The following is an 18,800-nucleotide window of genomic DNA, read 5'->3' on the forward strand; positions in this document are numbered from 1 at the left end:
CCGGAAATTCGGCCAGTGGAGCTTTGAGATGGCGATTAACTTTTGCTTTTTGACAATCCACGCAATGGTTTGTCCAGTCCCGGATGTCCAAATGAATTCATTTCCAGACAAATTTACGGGACATTAGCCACTGTGAAGCACGCATCCCTGGGTGCGATAACCCATGTATGGCCTGGAAAATTTTCTTACACCATTCCAATGGCACGATGGGCCTGGGCACTCCCATGGATGTGTCACACAAAAGTGTGGATCCCGCCACCTGGAACTTAACATCGGCCACCTGCCAACTGGAAGGCGTGATCCGGTGTGCCTGTACTTCGGGATCTGCCAGCTGCTCTTCTGCCAACCCAAAGAAATCGATACCCAGGTGAACTGCCTGGACTGGAGAACGAGAGAGACATTCGGCCACGAGATTATCTTTGCCGGACACGTGCCTTAGATCTGTCGTAAATTCGGATATAAAGGTGAGGTGGCGCTGCTGGCGGGCTGACCACGGCCCTGTCGTTTTTGCCATTGCGAATGTAAGTGGCTTGTGGTCCACGAATGCAGTAAATGGACGCCCTTCTAGGAGAAAACGGAAGTGTCGGACGGCTAAAAACAGGGACAACAACTCCCTCTTGAAAGTGCTATATTTTTGCTCGTTCTACCGAAGCTGGTGGCTGAAAAATGCTAATGGCTGCCACGCACCATCGACCCATTGCTCTTGAACTGCCCCGATAGCATAATCGGAGGCATCTGTAGTGAGGGCGATGGTCGCGCCCGGTAACAGGTGAGCAAGCATGGTTGCATCTGCCAACACCGCCTTGGTGTTAAGGAATGCCTTGTCCATTGGCGGCATCCATGTGATAGCGTCCTTTCCCGACTTCACTTTGAGCACTTCATACAGTGGCTGCATCAACTGGGCTGCCTTGGGGATGAACCGAAGATAGAAATTTACCATCGCCAGAAACTCCTGCAGGGTTTTGACTGTGTGAGGCCGTGGAAATCCTGTAACTGCTTCTACCTTGCTAGCTAATGGGATGGCGCCATCCGAAGTGATCTTGTGTCCCAGGAAATCGATGCTGGATAATCCAAACTGGCATTTGGTGGGCTTGATGATGAGGCCGTGCTGGCTGAGATGGGCAAAAAGTGTGCGCAAATGCTGCAGGTGTTCCTGCGAATCTCTACTGGCGATGAGAATGTCATCCAAGTAAACAAAAAGAAGGGCAAATCTCGTAATCGGGAGTCCACGAGCCGTTGGAAGGCCTGCGCTGCGTTCTTCAACCCGAAAGGCATTCGGAGGAAGTCAAAAAGTCTGAACGGTGTGATGACCGCCGTTGTGGGATATCTTGCGGGTGTACCGGGAATTGGTGGTTACCACGGACGTGATCCACCTTGGAGAAAACGGAGTTGCCAGCCAGATGGGCCCAAATGTCCTGCATGTGAGGTATTGGATACCTGTCCGGTGTAGTGGCTTAATTTAGACGTCGGTAATCCCCGCCAGGTCGCCAGCCACCGCCTGGTTTGGGACGATATGCAGTGGGGTGGGCCAAGGGTTATTGGAGCGTTGGATGATCCCGAGGCATTCCATGGTGCGAAACTCGGCTTTTGCCACTGCGAGCTTTCCTGGTTCCAACCGACGTGCCCGGGCATAAACCAGCAGTCCCTTCATCGTGATGTGATGCACCACTCCATCCATCGTGACTGCTGCCGAAAAAGTAGGCTTGGTGAGCTCTGGAAACTCCCCGAGCAGGTGCGTAAACCCGTCCTGTGCTGCAAGCATACAGGCAATCGACCAGGACATGGTGGTGCTGCGATGGCACGGCAGTGCGTGCAAAGTGGCTGCATTTATGAGTCGGCAGTGTTGGACGTCGACCAGAAAGCCGTTGGAGCAGAAAAAATCGCCCCCGAGGATAGCCTGCGAAACTTTATCCACAATAAAGTCCCAAACAAATCTCTGACCACTGAAGGTTAAATTGACTGTCCGTTTTCCGAACGTGCGGATATCTGCGACATTAGCTACCTCGAGGGACGGACCGCAACTGCCGGATTGCAGATCGAGCCTTGAAGCTGGCAGAATACTTCACTGGGATCCAGTGTCGCGCAAAAATCGCCACCCTGTCATGGAATCCGTGATGTACAGCAGCTTTCCCGCCGAACCAACAGCCATGGTGAAGTGGTCGATTTTTTTAGACCCAGTCCGTTTTTCCGAATTTTTTTTTTGGCGAAAAACTGCAGGGCGGGCGGCAGCATCGAGCTTTGGCGCCAAAACGGGCGTGGTATGCACACCAGCCTGCAGGAGGAGGGCTGGGCTGCTGCTTGTGGTAAACCACTGTTATAACCTGTCTGTGTCTGTATGTGTATTCCACTAGGTACAGGTCTGGACATGCCTCGGCTGACTCCTCCCATTATTCCAGGTATATAAGTGACTACCTCCCAGTACCTTAGTATTGTGGACAGGTCGACCACTCGAGACAAGACCTTCATTCTTTAGTTAATAAAAGCCTGATTGTTACTCGCTCAACCTCAGTCTTTTGAGGAATTGATGGCGCATCAATTTTATTAACTAATTTTTTTATAATGGAGAAGATCCTCACACCAGCATGCCTGGACCTGGACAGTCGGGAAGAGGACGCTTCCACCAAGTTTGCTCACTGGCTCACGTGCTTCGAGACATTCCTGACTGCCTCCACTGCAGTCGAAACGGATGCGGACAAACTGTCTGTCCTGTTCTCCAAGGTGAACCATTGAGTGTACTCAGTCATCCGGGACGCAACCTCGTACACAGCCACCCTCCAGCTCCTCAAGACCCAGTACACGCGCCCTGTGAACGAAGTATACGCTAGGCACCTTCTGGGGAGTCGCAAGCAACAACCTGGGGAATCGACTGAGGAATACCTCCAAGCACTGTTTGTTCTTGGCCGGGCCTGTGGGTGTAAGGCGGTAACGCCCACTAAGTACACGGAGGAACTGATCCGGGATGCCTTCGTAGCGGGCCACAGGTCCAACTACACCAGAGAGCGACTGCTGGAGCAGAGTAACCTCACCCTCGACAAAGCCTCCGACATCGCACTAATGCTGGATGCAGCCTTCCGGGGCATGGATGCCTACTCCTCTGCACCGTGGATGCTGCGGGGAACGACAACCTTGGACATGGTAGGACAGCCCCATAGCACCATGCCACCCCAGCCACAGCCCAACAACGGCCCAACTACCGCAGCAGTGTCCCAAGGCCAGACAACAGTATACCAAGGACAGAAATGCTACTTCTGTGGCCAGGCCAAACACCCCAGAGCGCGCTGCCCAGCGAAGAATGCGACCTGCTCGGGCTGCGGGAAAAAGGGACACTACGCCAGCGTCTGCAAGGCCAAAGCCACCCCGAACGCCAGCAGCGCCGCGTGTGGGCTGTGCGGGCCGCAATCTTGGGCCCCCAACAGCGCCGCATGTGGGCCGTGCGGGCCGCCATCTTGGGCCTCCCCAGCCATGTGCGAACCACCGCAGCAGCAGCCATCTTGGACGACTCCAGCCACATGGGAATCATGGACGCCACCATCTTGGACACCAGCCGGGACGCAGCAGGTCGCCAACCCCCCCATCTGATACTCGCAGCGACACACCGACCCCTACGCTGGCCTCTGTGACGCTGGACCAAACGAGACCACACCAGCTAGCGTGGTCCAAAATGGACGTTAAGGTAAACGGCCATGCAATAAACTGCCTTTTTGACTCCGGGAGCACAGAGAGCTTCATCCACCCCGACACGGTGCGGCGTTGCTCTCTCACAGTCCTGCCTGCGCACCAGCGAATTTCTATGGCCTCCGAGTCCCAGTCAGCGGACATCGGCGGATACTGTGTGGTGACACCAGTAGTAGACAGGACTGTGTTCAATAATTTTAAATTCCTTGTCCTGCCCGACCTCTGCGCTGCCGTCCTACTGGGGTTGGATTTCCAGTGCCACCTCAAAAGCGTTACGAAGGCGTACGGTGGCCCCCTCCCCCCACTCACAGTCCGCAGCCAGCAGCCTCCAAATTGCCCGCCGCGCACCAGATGCAACCTCTCCACACTCAGAGTCCCACCCCCCCCACTGTTTGCTAACCTCACCCCCGACTGTAAGCCCATCGCCACAAAGAGCAGGCGATACAGTGCCGGGGAAGGGTTTTCATCAAAACCGAAGTGGAACGGCTCCTGAAGGAGGGGATTATTGAGGGCAGCTCCAGCCCCTGGCGAGCCCAGGTTGTAGTCGTTAAGACCGGCGAGAAACAACGCCTGGTCATCGACTACAGCCAAACAATAAACCGCTACACCCTGCTGGACGCCTACCCACTCCCCCGCATAGCTGACATGGTCAACCAGATCGCGCAATACCGCGTCTTTTTGACCATTGACCTGAAATGAGCGTACCACCAGCTCCCCATCAGCCCTGAAGACCGCCAGAATACTGCTTTTGAGGCAAACGGCCGCCTCTATCACTTGCTTAGGGTTCCCTTCGGCGTTACTAACGGGGTCTCCATCTTCCAAAGGGAGATGGACCGGATGGTCGATCAAAACGAGCTGCAGGCCACTTTCCCTTACCTAGATAATGTGACCATCTGCGGCCATGGCTTGCAGGACCATGACGTAAACCTCGAGAAATTCCTCTGCACCGCCCAACTCCTGAAGCTGACATATAACAAGGAGAAGTACATATTCCGCACAGACCGCCTCGCCGTCCTTGGCTGTGTTGTGGAACACGGGGTCATCGGTCCCGACCCGGACCGGATGCGTCCCCTTATGGAACTCCCACTGCCCCACTGCCTAAAAGCTCTGAAGCGGTGCCTAGGGTTTTTTTCCTACTACCCTCAGTGGGTCACCTACTATGCAGACAAAGCCCGTCCGCTGATCAAGTCCACCTCTTTTCCCTTGACGGCAGAGGCCCGCTTAGCCTTCCACCGTATCAAGGAAGACATTGCCAAAGCCACCATGCACGCAGTGGACGAATCCATCCCCTTGCAGGTGGAAAGCAATGCATCCGACTTCGCTCTGGCCGCCACCCTTAATCAGGTGGGGAGACCTGTGGCATTCTTCTCACGAACCCTCCAGGGCCCGGAGACCAGACACTCCGCGGTTGAGAAGGAGGCCCAAGCTTTCGTGGAGGCTGTGTGCCATTGGAGGCACTACCTGGCCGGAAAACGATTTACCCTGCTCACTGACCAGCGTTCAGTTGCTTTTATGTTTAACAACAAGCAGATGGGCAAAATCAAAAATGACAAGATCTTGAGGTGGAGAATCGAACTTTCCACCTACAATTACGAGATCTTATACCAGCCTGGGAAGCTCAATGAACCCCCAGATGCCCTATCACGTGGCACCTGCGCCAGCGTGGAGATCGATAGGCTGAGGACCCTCCACAATGACCTCTGCCACCCGGGTGTCACCAGGTTCTTCCACTTCATCAAGGCCCGCAACCTGCCTTACCCCATCGAGGATGTCAGGACCATGACCAAGAACTGCCAAGTCTGCGCTGAGTGCAAACCGCACTTTTATAGACCAGACAGAGCCCACCTGATAAAAGCCACTCGCCCTTTCGAACGCCTGAGCGTCGATTTCAAAGGGCCTCTCCCCTCCTCCGACCGCAATGTGTACTTCCTCAACATCATTGACGAGTACTCCCGGTTCCCGTTCGCTATCCAATTCCAATTCCAATTCCAATTCCAATTTAAATGCTTTATTGGCATGAAAGTTTACAGAGAACCATATTGCCAAAGCTAACATAGTAAAAAGTTACAGTTTTCTAAATATTCTTTTGACATTTGTTGGTTACATACAATATTACTTATGAACAATATTAATTTTATACAGTCTTTGTATTACATTTGGTACTTTCAATATTAGTTTTAAACATTCTTAACTTTAAACAGTTCTCAGGTTGTGACATGTTGTTACATATTTCGCCCCCAGGTATGGTCTGTCTCCTTCTCCCAGGACTAATCTTAGTTTTGACACGTCATCCAATTCCTTGAATTCTGGGGTTGTTTGGCTTAACGTGTTGAGTAATATGTTTCTTGGTGTGGTGAATTTTTCGCATTTTAGGAGGAAATGCATTTCAGTTTCAACCTCGCCTGACAGACATTGATCGCAAATTCTATTCTCTCTAGGCTGCCAGGATTTTTTGTATCTGCCTTTTTCAATTTCTAGTTGGTGGTCGCTTAGTCTGTACCTGGTGAGGGTCTGTCTCTGTTTTGTGTCTCTGAGGGTCGAGAGGTAGTCTGCCAGTTTATATTCTCTTTTTAGGGCCCGGTAACATTCTAATCTGCTTTGGCTTTCGGTTACTTTGTTCCACTGTTCCAGGTAGGTTTCTTTGCATTTTTTAATGATTTGGTTTACTCGGATTGGTGTTTGGACGGCTGTGTTGGTCTGAGGCTGGTCAGGGTCCGGCTGAGTACTTAGCTTCAGTAGTAGCTGACTCAGGTAACTCTTTTCTGGGTTTAGCTCTTGGGTCTGAAAGGCTTTGAAATGAAGGGTGTCTGGGGAGCTAGATTTGAGGTGAATTAGGAAGTTTAGTGCTCGTTGTTGGATGTTTATTACCAGTGGGTATCTGCCTAGTTCGGCTCTGCATGCATTTGTTGGCGTTTTCCTTTGGATGCGAAGGATGCTTCGGCAGAATTCTGCATGTAGGGCTTCTATTGTGTGTTTTTCCCATTTAGTGTAGCTTTGGTGATTTAGTGGACCCCATACTTCGCTACCGTACAGTGCAATGGGCAGGATGATGCTGTCAAATATTTTGAGCCAGATTTTGATTGGGATTTGGATGTTGTAGAATTTTCTTTTTATTGCATATAGGGCTCTTCGGGCTTTTTCTTTTAGTGCATTCACTGCTATGTTGAAGCTCCCTGACGCTGTAATAGTTAGACCCAGGTAGGTGTAGCTCATAGTGTGTTCTATAGTGGTATCACTGAGAGTGAATTGGTATTTGTTTTCCTGACATCTGGGCCTTTTTTGAAAAATCATGATGTTTGTTTTCTTTAGATTTACTGTTAGAGCCCAATTTTGGCAGTATTTGTCGAGTGGGTCTAGTTGTTGCTGTAATCCCTGTTCAATGGGAGACAGCAGAACCAGGTCGTCCGCATAGAACAGGGATTTCACTTCTCCATCCAGGAGACGGAGACCTGGTGACTCGCTTTGATCCAGCATGTCTGCTAATTCATTTATGTATATGTTGAACAGGGTCGGGCTCAAATTGCAGCCCTGCCAGACGCCTCTTCTCTGGGTGAAGAAGTCGGTGCGTTTGTCTCCAATTTTGACCCCGCATTTATTTTTAAGATACATTGATTTAATAAGGTCGTAGACCTTTCCCCCTATTCCACATTGAAGAAGTTAATAATAGAGCCCTTCGTGCCATATAGAGTCAAAGGCTTTCTTGAAGTCGATGAAACAGGCGAATATTTTCCCATTTTTTGTTTGGTGTATATGTTTTCCAATGAGGGTGTGAAGGGTATAGATATGGTCGGTGGTGCGGTGTTTTGGAAGAAAGCCCGGACATGACCAGTGCCACGGTCATTAAATCTCTGAACAGCCTCTTCACCCTGTTCGGTTTCCCCAGCTATATCCATAGCGACCGGGGCTCATCGTTTGTGAGCGACGAACTCAGCCAGTACCTGCTCGCTAGGGGTATAGCCACAAGCAGGACAACCAGTTACAACCTCCGGGGGAACGGACAGGTGGAAAGAGAGAATGCAACAGTTTGGAAGGCCGCCCTACTAGCCTTAAAGTCTAGGGGCCTTCCGACCTCCCGGTCACTGCTCTGCACTGCCACCAATGCCACCCCTCACGAGAAAATGTTTGTCTTCCCAAGGAAGTCCACATCGGGGACATCGTTACCGCCATGGCTGACGGCCCCAGGGCCGGTACTACTGAGAAGACACGTGAGAGCCAATAAAACGGACCCCCTGGTCGAGAGGGTCGACCTCCTCCACGCCAACCCCCAGTACGCTTACATTGCGTTCCCGGACGGGCGGGAGGACACAGTCTCCATATGAGACCTCGCACCCTCGGGGACCGCTGTAACCCACTACCCATTACCTTCCCCCCCCCCACGACCCGATATCCAACCCCAGCAGCCGGCTCGCCTTGGACCTTCACCCACGAGGACTACACTCCAGGGCCCCAGCCGACACGGGATGCGACGCCGGAAGCTCCACCACCCCTGCCGTCGCCACGTCGATCACAGCGTCAGACAAGACCTCCGGAGAGACTCCAATACACAAACTTTTAAATACACTTCACCCCGCCGGACTCATTTTTAAACAAGGGGTGAATGTGGTAAACCACTGTTATAACCTGTCTGTGTCTGTATGTGTATTCCACTAGGTACAGGTCTGGACATGCCTCGGCTGACTCCTCCCACTATTCCAGGTATATAAGTGACTACCTCCCAGTACCTTAGTATTGTGGACGGGTCGACCACTCGAGACAAGACCTTCATTCTTTAGTTAAAAAAGCCTGATTGTTACTCGCTCAACCTCAGTCTTTTGAGTAATTGATGGCGCATCACGCCTGCATGGGGGAAGGGCGCCTCGTGGCTGCACAATACTGCTGCACAACAGTAAAAAACTTGTCTGCCTCAGCCGCAAGTTCTACACAGTCTGTAATCGGAGAATTGACCAGGGCCGTCTGAACCGGTTCTGGTAGCTGGTTAAGGAAAAGTTCACATAACAAAAAACAATGGGGCTCTGAACCCAAAAGAGGGAGCATCTGGCTCATCAGTTTGGAAGGTTATGAGTCCCCGAGGCCGGGCATAGCAATAAGCCTGCGTGTGCGCTCCGACTTATTGAGACCAAACACCTGTAGCAAATGAGTTTTAAGAGCCTCATACTTGCCCTATTCTGGTGGATTGCCCAGGAGGCTGACGACACGCGAGGCCGTGGTGCTGTCGAGAGTGTAGACCACGTGAAAATAACGTGTCGAATCCGCTGTAATCTCTCAGAGTGAGAACTGGGCTTCTGCCTGGAAGAACCATGCTGATGGCTGTTGTTCCTAGAACTGTGGAAGTTTGAGGGCGACGGCTTTCGTGTTCATTCCTGAGTCTCAACGAATGTTGTTCGACGAGATGGGTGTCACCAATGAAGGAATGGTAGTTCCTATCTGAATAATTGCAGTTCGACTCAGTAAAGCAAAACGGGCCAGAAATTGCAGAACGGGGCTTGCAGCGCGTGAGTACTCTGAAGTAGTTTTAAAGAGAATTAAAGCAATTTAAAGACTTTTAAAAGCCCTAAAAGAATTTTTTAAATTCCATTTATTTATTTAGCAATGTCGTCGTCATACGTGTCTTCACACTGTTCCCTTTGGGGAACTGTATGAAGTGTTGGAAGGATTTATGGCCGTGATTAACGCTCATTCCGGTTAGTCATATGGCGGGAGGGTTTTACAGGCTCCCACAAGCTATACAAGGAGGGGGGGTCACCCACACCCACGGACGCAAATATCCCACTGGATGTCAACCCAGAATTTAGAGCCGGAGCTCCGACTCCACTTGCCGGGACTGTCTGGAGCGGGGTTCGAAAGCCTACCCTGATCCGGTCCAGCGGCGGGGATCCTACCGCTATGACAAAGGCCCAAGCCGATTAGCAACTTAAAATGGCAGCATATGGCTCCAGTCACGGGGAGGGAAAAGGCACAGGAAACATATGGTTGTCACCTTTTGTGCGGAGTGGGCCTTTTGCATTGCAGTAAGCATCCCCGCCGCTGGGCCAGAAGGAGTAGGGTTTTGAACCCCGCTCCAGACAGTCCCGGCAAGTGGAGTGGAGTCTGTGGGTGTGGGTGGACCCCCCTCCTTGTATAGCTTGTGGGAGCCCGTAAAACCCTCCCGCTATAGGACTAACCGCCCTAATGGCTGGTTCAAAGATGGTTACGGTCACGGAATGAGCGTTAATCACGGCCATAAATCCTTCCAACACTTCATACAGTTCCCCAAAGGGAACAATGTGAAGACACGTATGACGACGACATTGCTAAATAAATAAATGGATTTTTAAAAATTCTTTTAGGGCTTTTGAAAGTATTTCAATTGCTTTAATTCTCTTTAAAACTACTTCAGATTACTCAATATAATGTAAGCATTTCAAAAAGTTTGTAAAAGTTAACAAAATCTTAAAAAAACTTCCAAAAACCTATTTAAACTGCTGCTTTGCATGTAAAAATGCTTAGCAGCTTGACAGAAACATTAGGGGCATGTCCAGTGAAACTGAGATCTCAAGGGGCGTGTCTCACTTACACTGCACGCTCCTGGCTTCGCGCTGGCTGCACTCCTGGGCGGCGTGATGTCATACGCTGTCCGGGAATGTGCTTTCTAATTCTGTAAGTTCAGGCGTCCCAGAAGCTGATCGGCACGAGCGCGGGGTAAGTGCAAATACGGGGCTTGCACGCGCTGCAAGCCCCGTTCTGGAATTTCTGGCCCATATTGACATGTAAAATGTTGGCCCAGTAATTCCCTTCCAAATGCGCAAGCACAGTCTGGGTACTTACGGATCTGGCCGGATGAAATGCCGGTCTTCAGCATGCACAGTGCATGTGGGGAAAACCGGCATTTCCTGTCCTCTGAACTTAGGGGTTCAGAATCAGAACGCGTGCGACTGCACAGGCAGCGCGTGCGCAGTATAATTTGCTGCTATCATTAATGCTTTCAGTGAGGTCCAGTCATTACAACTTACACATGAAAAAAACATGGGTACATTTGTTCCAGAGGCTGCGGAGGAAGATATTTATTATCGTGGAGCTTCTGAAAGTATGTATGTCTGTATATATTCCTTTGCGTGTTATGTATATATACTTTACTTATGTGTATGAATGTATTATTTAATTATGACTTTCAGAGAAAGTAACTTATTGGAAAATCATAGTTAAAAATATACATTAATACACATTAGTAAAGGAATATAAAACATACATACATATACGTAAAGGAATATATGTGGACATACATACATAACTCATTCTCACATTCCATTCACACAGCCACAATTGCTCCTTCTACCTGCCGTTCTGAAAACCCGTTTAAAAAAAAAAAATTTAAAGTTTAAAACTTACTTAAAATTTCTAAAAATAACTTACCTCCCTTTCCCAAACCTAAATATTGCATTTCAGAAGCTCCTCCATAAAATATATCTCTTTCCCCAGCCATTGAGCAACTTTACACTTGCTTTTTTCAAGTGTAAGTTCAAGGGACTTCCCCTCACGGATTTCCTGAATGAAATCCAGCAATTTCAGTGCGCAAGCGCTGCCTGTGCAGTCGCACGCACTCGAGGTCTGGAAATGTCGGCGTTCCCCGCATGCGCTCTTCATGCTGAACGCCGGCATTTCGAAAGCCCAGAAGCGTGAGTATGCCAGCCGCACTCACGCTTCTGGCCTGGAATTTCTGGGCCAACAAAGTTTAATAACAATTAAGTTAACTAGTAAACTACAGGAGAAGTTGTATACAGGTCTGTTCAGGCTGCGAGGCACTCGAAGATTGCTGGAAGGTTCTGGAAACCGACGTCATGACGTCATCGCGTTCTTCGCGACGTTGGCGGTCACGTGATCGGCGTCATGACGTCATCACCAGAGTACAGCAAGGTATATACAGTATAGTTAACAAACAGTTTAAAGGTGCAGTACGTGGCTGCACTTCAATGCAGTTAAAGAGATTATTCTCAAATGTTCTGAGTCTCTTAGTGGCTCCACCACACTATGAGAATAAGATTGCAAGGAACATAAAAAACGGACTTTATAACCTTCTATAGACATGTTAACAGAAAAAGATTAGTGAAATCAAGCGTAGCTCCCTTGCAGTCAGAATCAGGGCAACATATAATGTGGAACAAAGAAACGGAAGACCAATTAAATACATATTTTGGTTCTGTCTTCACAAAGGAGGACTCAAATAACCTCCCAGATAGGTCGCGGAACATAGGGTCTGATGAAAGGGAGGAACTGGTCGAAATCAGTATTTGTAGGGAAATGGTGTTTGAGAAATTGACGGGATTGAAGGCCGATAAATCCCAGGGACTGATAATCCACGTCCCGGGGTACTTAAGGAAGTGACCCTAGAAATAGAAGATGCATTGCAGGTCATCTTCCAAAATTCGATATACCCTGGAACAGTAACCATGGATTGGAGGGTAGCTAATATCACCCCACTATTTAAAAAAGCAGGTAGAGAGAAAATGAGGAAATATAGACCGGTAAGGCTGATATCGGTAGTGGGGAAAATGTTGGAGTCAATTATAAAAGATGCAATAGCAGAGCAGTTGGAAAACAGTGACAGGATTGGACAAAGTCAACATAGATTTACAAAAGATAAATCGTGCTTGATTAATCTACTGGAAATTTTTCAGGATGTAACTTGTAGAATTGATCATGGAGAACCAGTGGATGTGGTGTATTTGGAATTTCAGAAGGCTTTCGACAAGGTTCTGCTTAAGAGATTATCATGCAAATTTAAAGCACATGGGATTGGGAGTAACGTACTGACATGGGTAGAGAACTGGTAGGAAGACAGGAAGCAAAGAGTGGGAAAAAACGGGTCTTGTTCTGTGTGGCAGGCCGTGAATAGTGGGGTACTACAGGGTTTGGTCCTAGGAACCCAGTTATTCACAATATATATTCATGATTTATACGAGGGAAGTAGATGTAATATCTCCAAGTTTGCAGGCGACATACAGCTGGGTGGGTGTGTGTGCTGTGAGGAGGATCCTGAGAAACTCCAGGATGATTTGGACAGGTTGGGTGATTGTGCAGAAGAATGGCAAATGCAATACAACTTGGATAAATGTGAGGTTATCAACTTTGGTGCCAAAACCAGGAAGGCAGATTATTATCTGAATGGCATTAAATTGAGAAAAGGAGAGGCGCAACGAGCCTGGGTGTCCTTGTGCACCAGTCGCTGAAGGTAAGCAAGCAGGTTACCGCAGTCCTTTAAGAATGCAAACGGTATGTTGGCCTTCATAGCGAGAGAATTCAAGTACAGGTGCAGGGATATCTTCCTGCAGTTGTACAGGGCATCGGTGATACCAGACGTTCAGTATTGTGTGCAGTTGTGGTCGCCTTATCTGAGGAAGTATGTTCTTGCCATGGAGGGAGTGCAGCGAAGATTCAGTAGACTGATACCTGAGAGAGCAGGGATGACATATGAATAGAGATTGAGTCGATAAGCCTTATACTTGCGAGAGTTTAGAAGAATGAGAAGGGATCTCATTGAAACTTATAAAATTATAAATAGTCTAGACAGACTATATGCAAGAAAGATGTTCCCGATGGCGGTTATGTTTAGAACCAGGGGTCTCAATCTAAGGATGAGGGGTAAGCAATTTACGACTGAGCTGAGGAAGAATTTCTTCACACAGAGAGTGGTAAACCTGTGGAATTCTCTACCACAGAAGGCAGTTGAGGCCCAACCTTTAATTATATTCAAGGAGGAGTTAGATATAGTTCTTAAGGCTAATGGGATCAAAAGATATGGGGAGAAAGCAGGGACAGTGTACTTAATCTGGATGATCAGCCATGATCTCATTAAATGGTGGAGCAGGCTTGAAGGGCTAAATGGTGTAACCCTGCTCCTATCTTCAGTGTTTCCATGTTTCTATGTGTAACACTGTGACAGGAGGAACACGGTCACATCTACTGTCAGTTTAGAAGTAACACTGGGACAGCAGGAGCACCGTCACATCTAGTGTAAATGTAGGGATAATACTAGGACAGGAGGCGCATGGTCCTAACCCTCCACAGATCGGCTGCCCTGAAAAGTTTGTCACCATCCTCCATCTGCTTCACGACGACAGCCAAGCCGGAATCCTGATCAACGGTCACAACGTAGACCCGATTCATGTACGGACCAGGGTCAAGCAAGGCTGTGCCATCGCACCAACGCTCTTCTCGATCTTCCTTGCTGCAATGCTGCATCTCACAATCCATAAGCTCCACGCTGGAGTGCAGCTGATTTATAGAACAAATGGGGAACTCGTCAACCTCCGTTGCTTCCAGTCCAGGTCCAAGGTCGTCCCTTCCTCTGTCTTCGAATTAAAGTATGCAGACGATGCTTGCGTCTGTGATCACTCAGAAGTCGAACTCCAAACCATCATCAACACCTTCACTGAAGCGTACGAGAGCATGGGCCTTACAGTAAACATCCGTAAGACAAAGATCCTCTACCAACCTGGCCCCGCCACATCGTGCAGCTTTTGGTCACCTGAGGAAGAGACTGTTTTAAGTCCAGGAACTCAAACACGGCATTACGCTCATGTTCTACAGGGCAGCAGTGATATGAGTCCTGCCATATGCCTCAGAGATATGGGCCATGTACAGAGGCACCTCAAAGAATTGGAGATGTACCAGCAACGCTGCCTGCGCAAGATCCTGCAATGCCATTGGCAGGATAGGCGCACCAACATCAGTGTTCTTGCTCAGGCCAACATCCCCAGCATCGAAGCTTTGTCCACTCTCGATCAGCTCTGATGGACGGGTCACATTGTCCGCATGCCCGATACGAGAGTCTCTAAACAAGTGCTCTACTGGGAGCTCCGACACGGCAAGAGTGACCCAGGTGGGCAGAGGAAACGCTTCAAGGACACCCACAAAGCCTCCTTGAAAAGTGTAACTTCCCCACCGACACCTGTGAAACCCTGGACCAAGACTACACAAAAAGGAGGAGACGCATCCGGGATGGCGCCGAATACTATGAGACTCTTTGCCGGGAGCAAGTGGAAGCCAAGTGCAGGCAGCGCAAGGAGTGCACGTTAACCAAGCACACCACCCAACTGCCCCTTCAACCACCGTCTGCCTCACCCACCGGCCCCGTGGACTCAAGCACCCCACCCACCAACCCCGTCAACCCAAGCACCCCACCCACTCGCCCCTTCAACGCAAGCACCCCACGCACCGTCTGTCCCACCTGTGATAGTGACTGTATGTCCCACATTGGACTCATCAGTCACCTGAAAACTAATCTTCAGTGTAGAAGCAAGTCATCCTCGGTTCCGAGGGACTGCCTAAGAAGAGAAGAGTCTACCTCTGTCTGGCTCTGTCAGTCTGAGTTTGTCTCTGTCTGTCTCTATCTCTCTGCCTGTTTGTCTAACTCTTTCTCGCTGTCTCTGTCTGCCTGACTCTGTCTGTCTTTGTCTGTTTCTCTGTCAGTCTGTCTGTCTGTGCCAATCCATCTGTCTCTGTATTTCTCCGTCTCTCGCTGTCTGTCTTTGTTTGTTTCTCTGTCTGTCTCTCTGTCTGTGTCACTGTCTTGGCCTCTCTGCCTCTCTGTGTTTATGTATATCTCTGCATCTGTCTGTCTGTATCACTGCCTGTGTTCCGGCTTATTATGTCTCTCTGCCTACATCTGTTTATCTACCTCTGTCAGATTGTCTGTCACATTCTGCATCAGCCTCCATCTGTCTCAGTAATTCACTTCTACAGTCTTCCACTGTCTGTCTCTTCTGTCTGTCTCTGTATGTCTCTGTCTGGCACAGTCTGTCTATTTCTCTTTGCCAGTCACTTTCTGCATGCGTTTCTGTGTGTGTCTCTCTGGCGCAGTCTGTCTCTTTAAATGTCTTCCTCTGCCTGCCTCTGTCTGTCTGGCTTAGTCTGTCTCACTCTCCGAATGTTTCTGTATTTCTGCGTGTTGGTGTGCGTGTGTGTGTGCATGTGTGTGAGACAGACAGAGGCAGGTAGACAGAGAAATACATAGAAACAGACAGACTGTAACATAGAGACAGACAGAGACAGACTCGTGAAACAGATCGTCAGATTGAAACTGATAGACTGTGCTAGACAGAAGCAGACTGAGAGAGCAAGTATTAAAGGACTTAGCATCTTTGAAAGCGAATAAATCCCTCGACCCTGACTAGATGTAGCCCAGGCTATTAAGAGCAGCAAAAGAGGAAATAGCAGAGGCTCTGACCATCATTTTCTATGATGTGGAGATGCCGGTGTTGGACTGGGCTGGACAAATGTAGGAAGTCACACAACACCAGGTTATAGTCCAACAGCTTTATTTGAAATCAGAAGATTTGGAGTGCTGCTCCTTCATCAGGTGAAGTGAAGAGTTGCATATAAGCACAGCATATATAGTCAGAGAGTACTGCCAGATGATTACAGGTAAACTTTCTAAATGCCCTTTATCACACCTAGGCAGAGAGATGATTACAGCAATCACAAGTGTGAATGGTGTCAAAACAGATCAGTCAGGAAAACATTACATCAAGGAATAAGGAGGTGTGGTCACAAGGGGTCAAATATTGAAGATGCTGGCGTCTGTATGAAAAACAAAAAACAAACAAAAAACTATTTTTTTGCAGGAAATCACAGCAGGTCCTGCCAATCTGTGTAGAGAGAACATGCCAACGACGAACCGAGTCTGGATGACTCTACGTCAGGTGGGGTTACATGTCGCGTGGCATGAAGCCAAGATCCTGATTGAGGCCGTCCTCATGAGTTCGGAATCTGGCTATCAGTTTAGGCTCGACAATTTTGCGTGTCGTGTGTCTCGAAGGCCGCCTTGGAGAATGCTTACACAGCAGCAACCAAGCCTCCCCCGGTAGCACGGTTGAAACCGCAGGGAAGTCCATCGTCAACTTGTCTGACCACACCCTTCAACCAGACGAAATCGAAGTCCTTAGTCGAGGGCTCAATGTCTGCCCCACCACCAAAATGGACCCCATAGGTCGCACGGCAGACACAGAGGAATTCATCAGGAGAATGAGGCTACGGGAATTCTTCCACAAATCCCAAGATGTCAGCAGCGAAACCAATGAGACACTCAATGATCCAGAAGAGGAGGCAGAGGGATCCGCAGTGCAGCAACCACAGAAAAAAGAGTCAAATTGGACCCCTCCTGAGGGTCGCTGCCCTAAGCTTGACATTTATGCTCAAGCTGTCAGGAGATGCAGCAACGCCAGATTCATCAGCCACACTCACAAGACAGCCCAGAGTGTCACCCGAGCACAACGCAACTCCATCCACGCTCCCAAGACCAAGCACAACAGCGTCATCAAACCAGCAGACAAAGGAGGAGCCATCGTCATACACAACTGAACGGACTATTGCAAAGAAGCATACCGACAACTGTACAACCAGGAACACTACAGACAGTTACCCTCAGATCCGACCAGAGAACACACCCACCAACTCAACAGACTGACCAAGACCTTTGATCCAGACCTTCAAAGCATCCTATGCGCTCTCATCGCACGTACTCCCTGTGTGGGAGACTTCTACTGCCTCCCAAAGATGCACAAAGCCAACACACCCAGACGTCCTATCGTATCAGGCAACGGAACCCTGTGTGATAACCTTTCTGGATACCTCGAGGGCATCCTGAAACCCATCGTACAGGGAAAACCCAGCTGCTGTCGTGAAACTACAGAATTCTTACAAAAACACAGCACCCACGAACCAGTTGAACCAGGAATACTCCTCGCCACAATGGACGTCTCGGCACTCTACACCAGTATCCCCCACGATGACGGCATCGCTGCGACAGCCTCAGTGCTCAACACCAGCAACAGCTAGTTTCCAGACGCCATTCTGCAACTCACCCACTTCATCCTTGACCACAATGTCTTCACCTTCGACAACCAGTTCTTTACCCAAACACACGGAACAGCCATGGGGACCAAATTCGCACCCCAATACGCCAACATCTTCATGCACAAGTTGGAGCAAGAATTCATCACTGCACGGGACCTCCAACCTATGCCATACACCAGTTACATCGACGACATTTTCTTCCTATGGACACAAGGCGAAGAATCACTGAAAAGACTACATGATAACATCATCAAGTTCCATCCCACCATCAAACTCACCATGGACAACTCCTCAGAATCGCTTTCATTCTTGGACACACGAATCTCCATCAAAGACGGACATCTCAGCACTTCACACTACCGCAAGCCCAGGGATAACCTCACGATGCACCACTTCTCCAGCTTCCACCCTAACCACGTTAAAGAAGCCATCCCCTACGGACAAGCCCTGCGAATACACAGGATCTGCTCAGACGAGGACGAACCCGATGGACACCTACAGACGCTGAAAGATGCCCTCGTAAGAACGGGATATGATGCTCGACTCATGTGAGATTAGCTATACACTCTGACCCCGGGAGGGATTGATTCGAATGTGTTCCGACGGGCCACCACGAATGATCGCATAGACCTCCTCAGAAAACAAACACGGGACACAACCAACAGAGTACCCTTCGTTGTCCAGTACTTCTTCGGAGCGCAGAAACTACGCCATGCACTTTGCAGCCTTCAACATGTCATCGATGAGGACGAACACCTCACTAAGGCCATCCCCACGACTCCACTACTCGCCTTCAAACAGCCGCCTAACCTCAAACAGACCATCGTTCATGGCAAATTACCCAGCTTTCAGGAGAACAGCGACCAGGACACCACACAAACCTGCCACGGCATCCTCTGCAATACATGCCTGATCATCAACACAGATACCATCATCACACGTGAGGACACCACCCACCAGTTACATGGTACACACTCATGTGACTCGGCCAAAGTTGTCTACCTCATATGTTGCAGGAGAGAAAACCCCGGAGCATGGTACATCAGCGAAACCATGCAGACACTGCGACAGCAGATGAATGGACACTGCACAACAATCGCCAGGCAGGAGTGTTCCCTCCCATCGGGGAACACTTCAGCAGTCAAGGACATTCAAGTTCAGAAGAATGAGAGGTGATCTTATTGAAACATATAAGATTGTGAAGGGGCTTGATCGGGTGGATGCGGTGAGGATGTTACCAATGATGGGTGAAACTAGAACTAGCGGGAATAATCTTAGAATAAGGGGCTGCTCTT

At 49.3% G+C, this 18,800-nt stretch overlaps 1 pseudogene; it reads left to right on the forward strand.

The window, feature by feature from the left end:
• Positions 1-17,400: 17,400 nt before the first annotated feature.
• On the forward strand, positions 17,401-18,488 carry LOC147091238 (uncharacterized; annotated as a pseudogene).
• The last annotated feature ends 312 nt before the right edge of the window (positions 18,489-18,800 follow it).

Source organism: Somniosus microcephalus, unplaced genomic scaffold (genome assembly GCF_052327205.1).
Source record: "Somniosus microcephalus isolate GS21.2 unplaced genomic scaffold, FLI_Smic_1.0 unresolved_chr3, whole genome shotgun sequence".
Classification (NCBI taxonomy): Eukaryota; Metazoa; Chordata; class Chondrichthyes; order Squaliformes; family Somniosidae; genus Somniosus; species Somniosus microcephalus.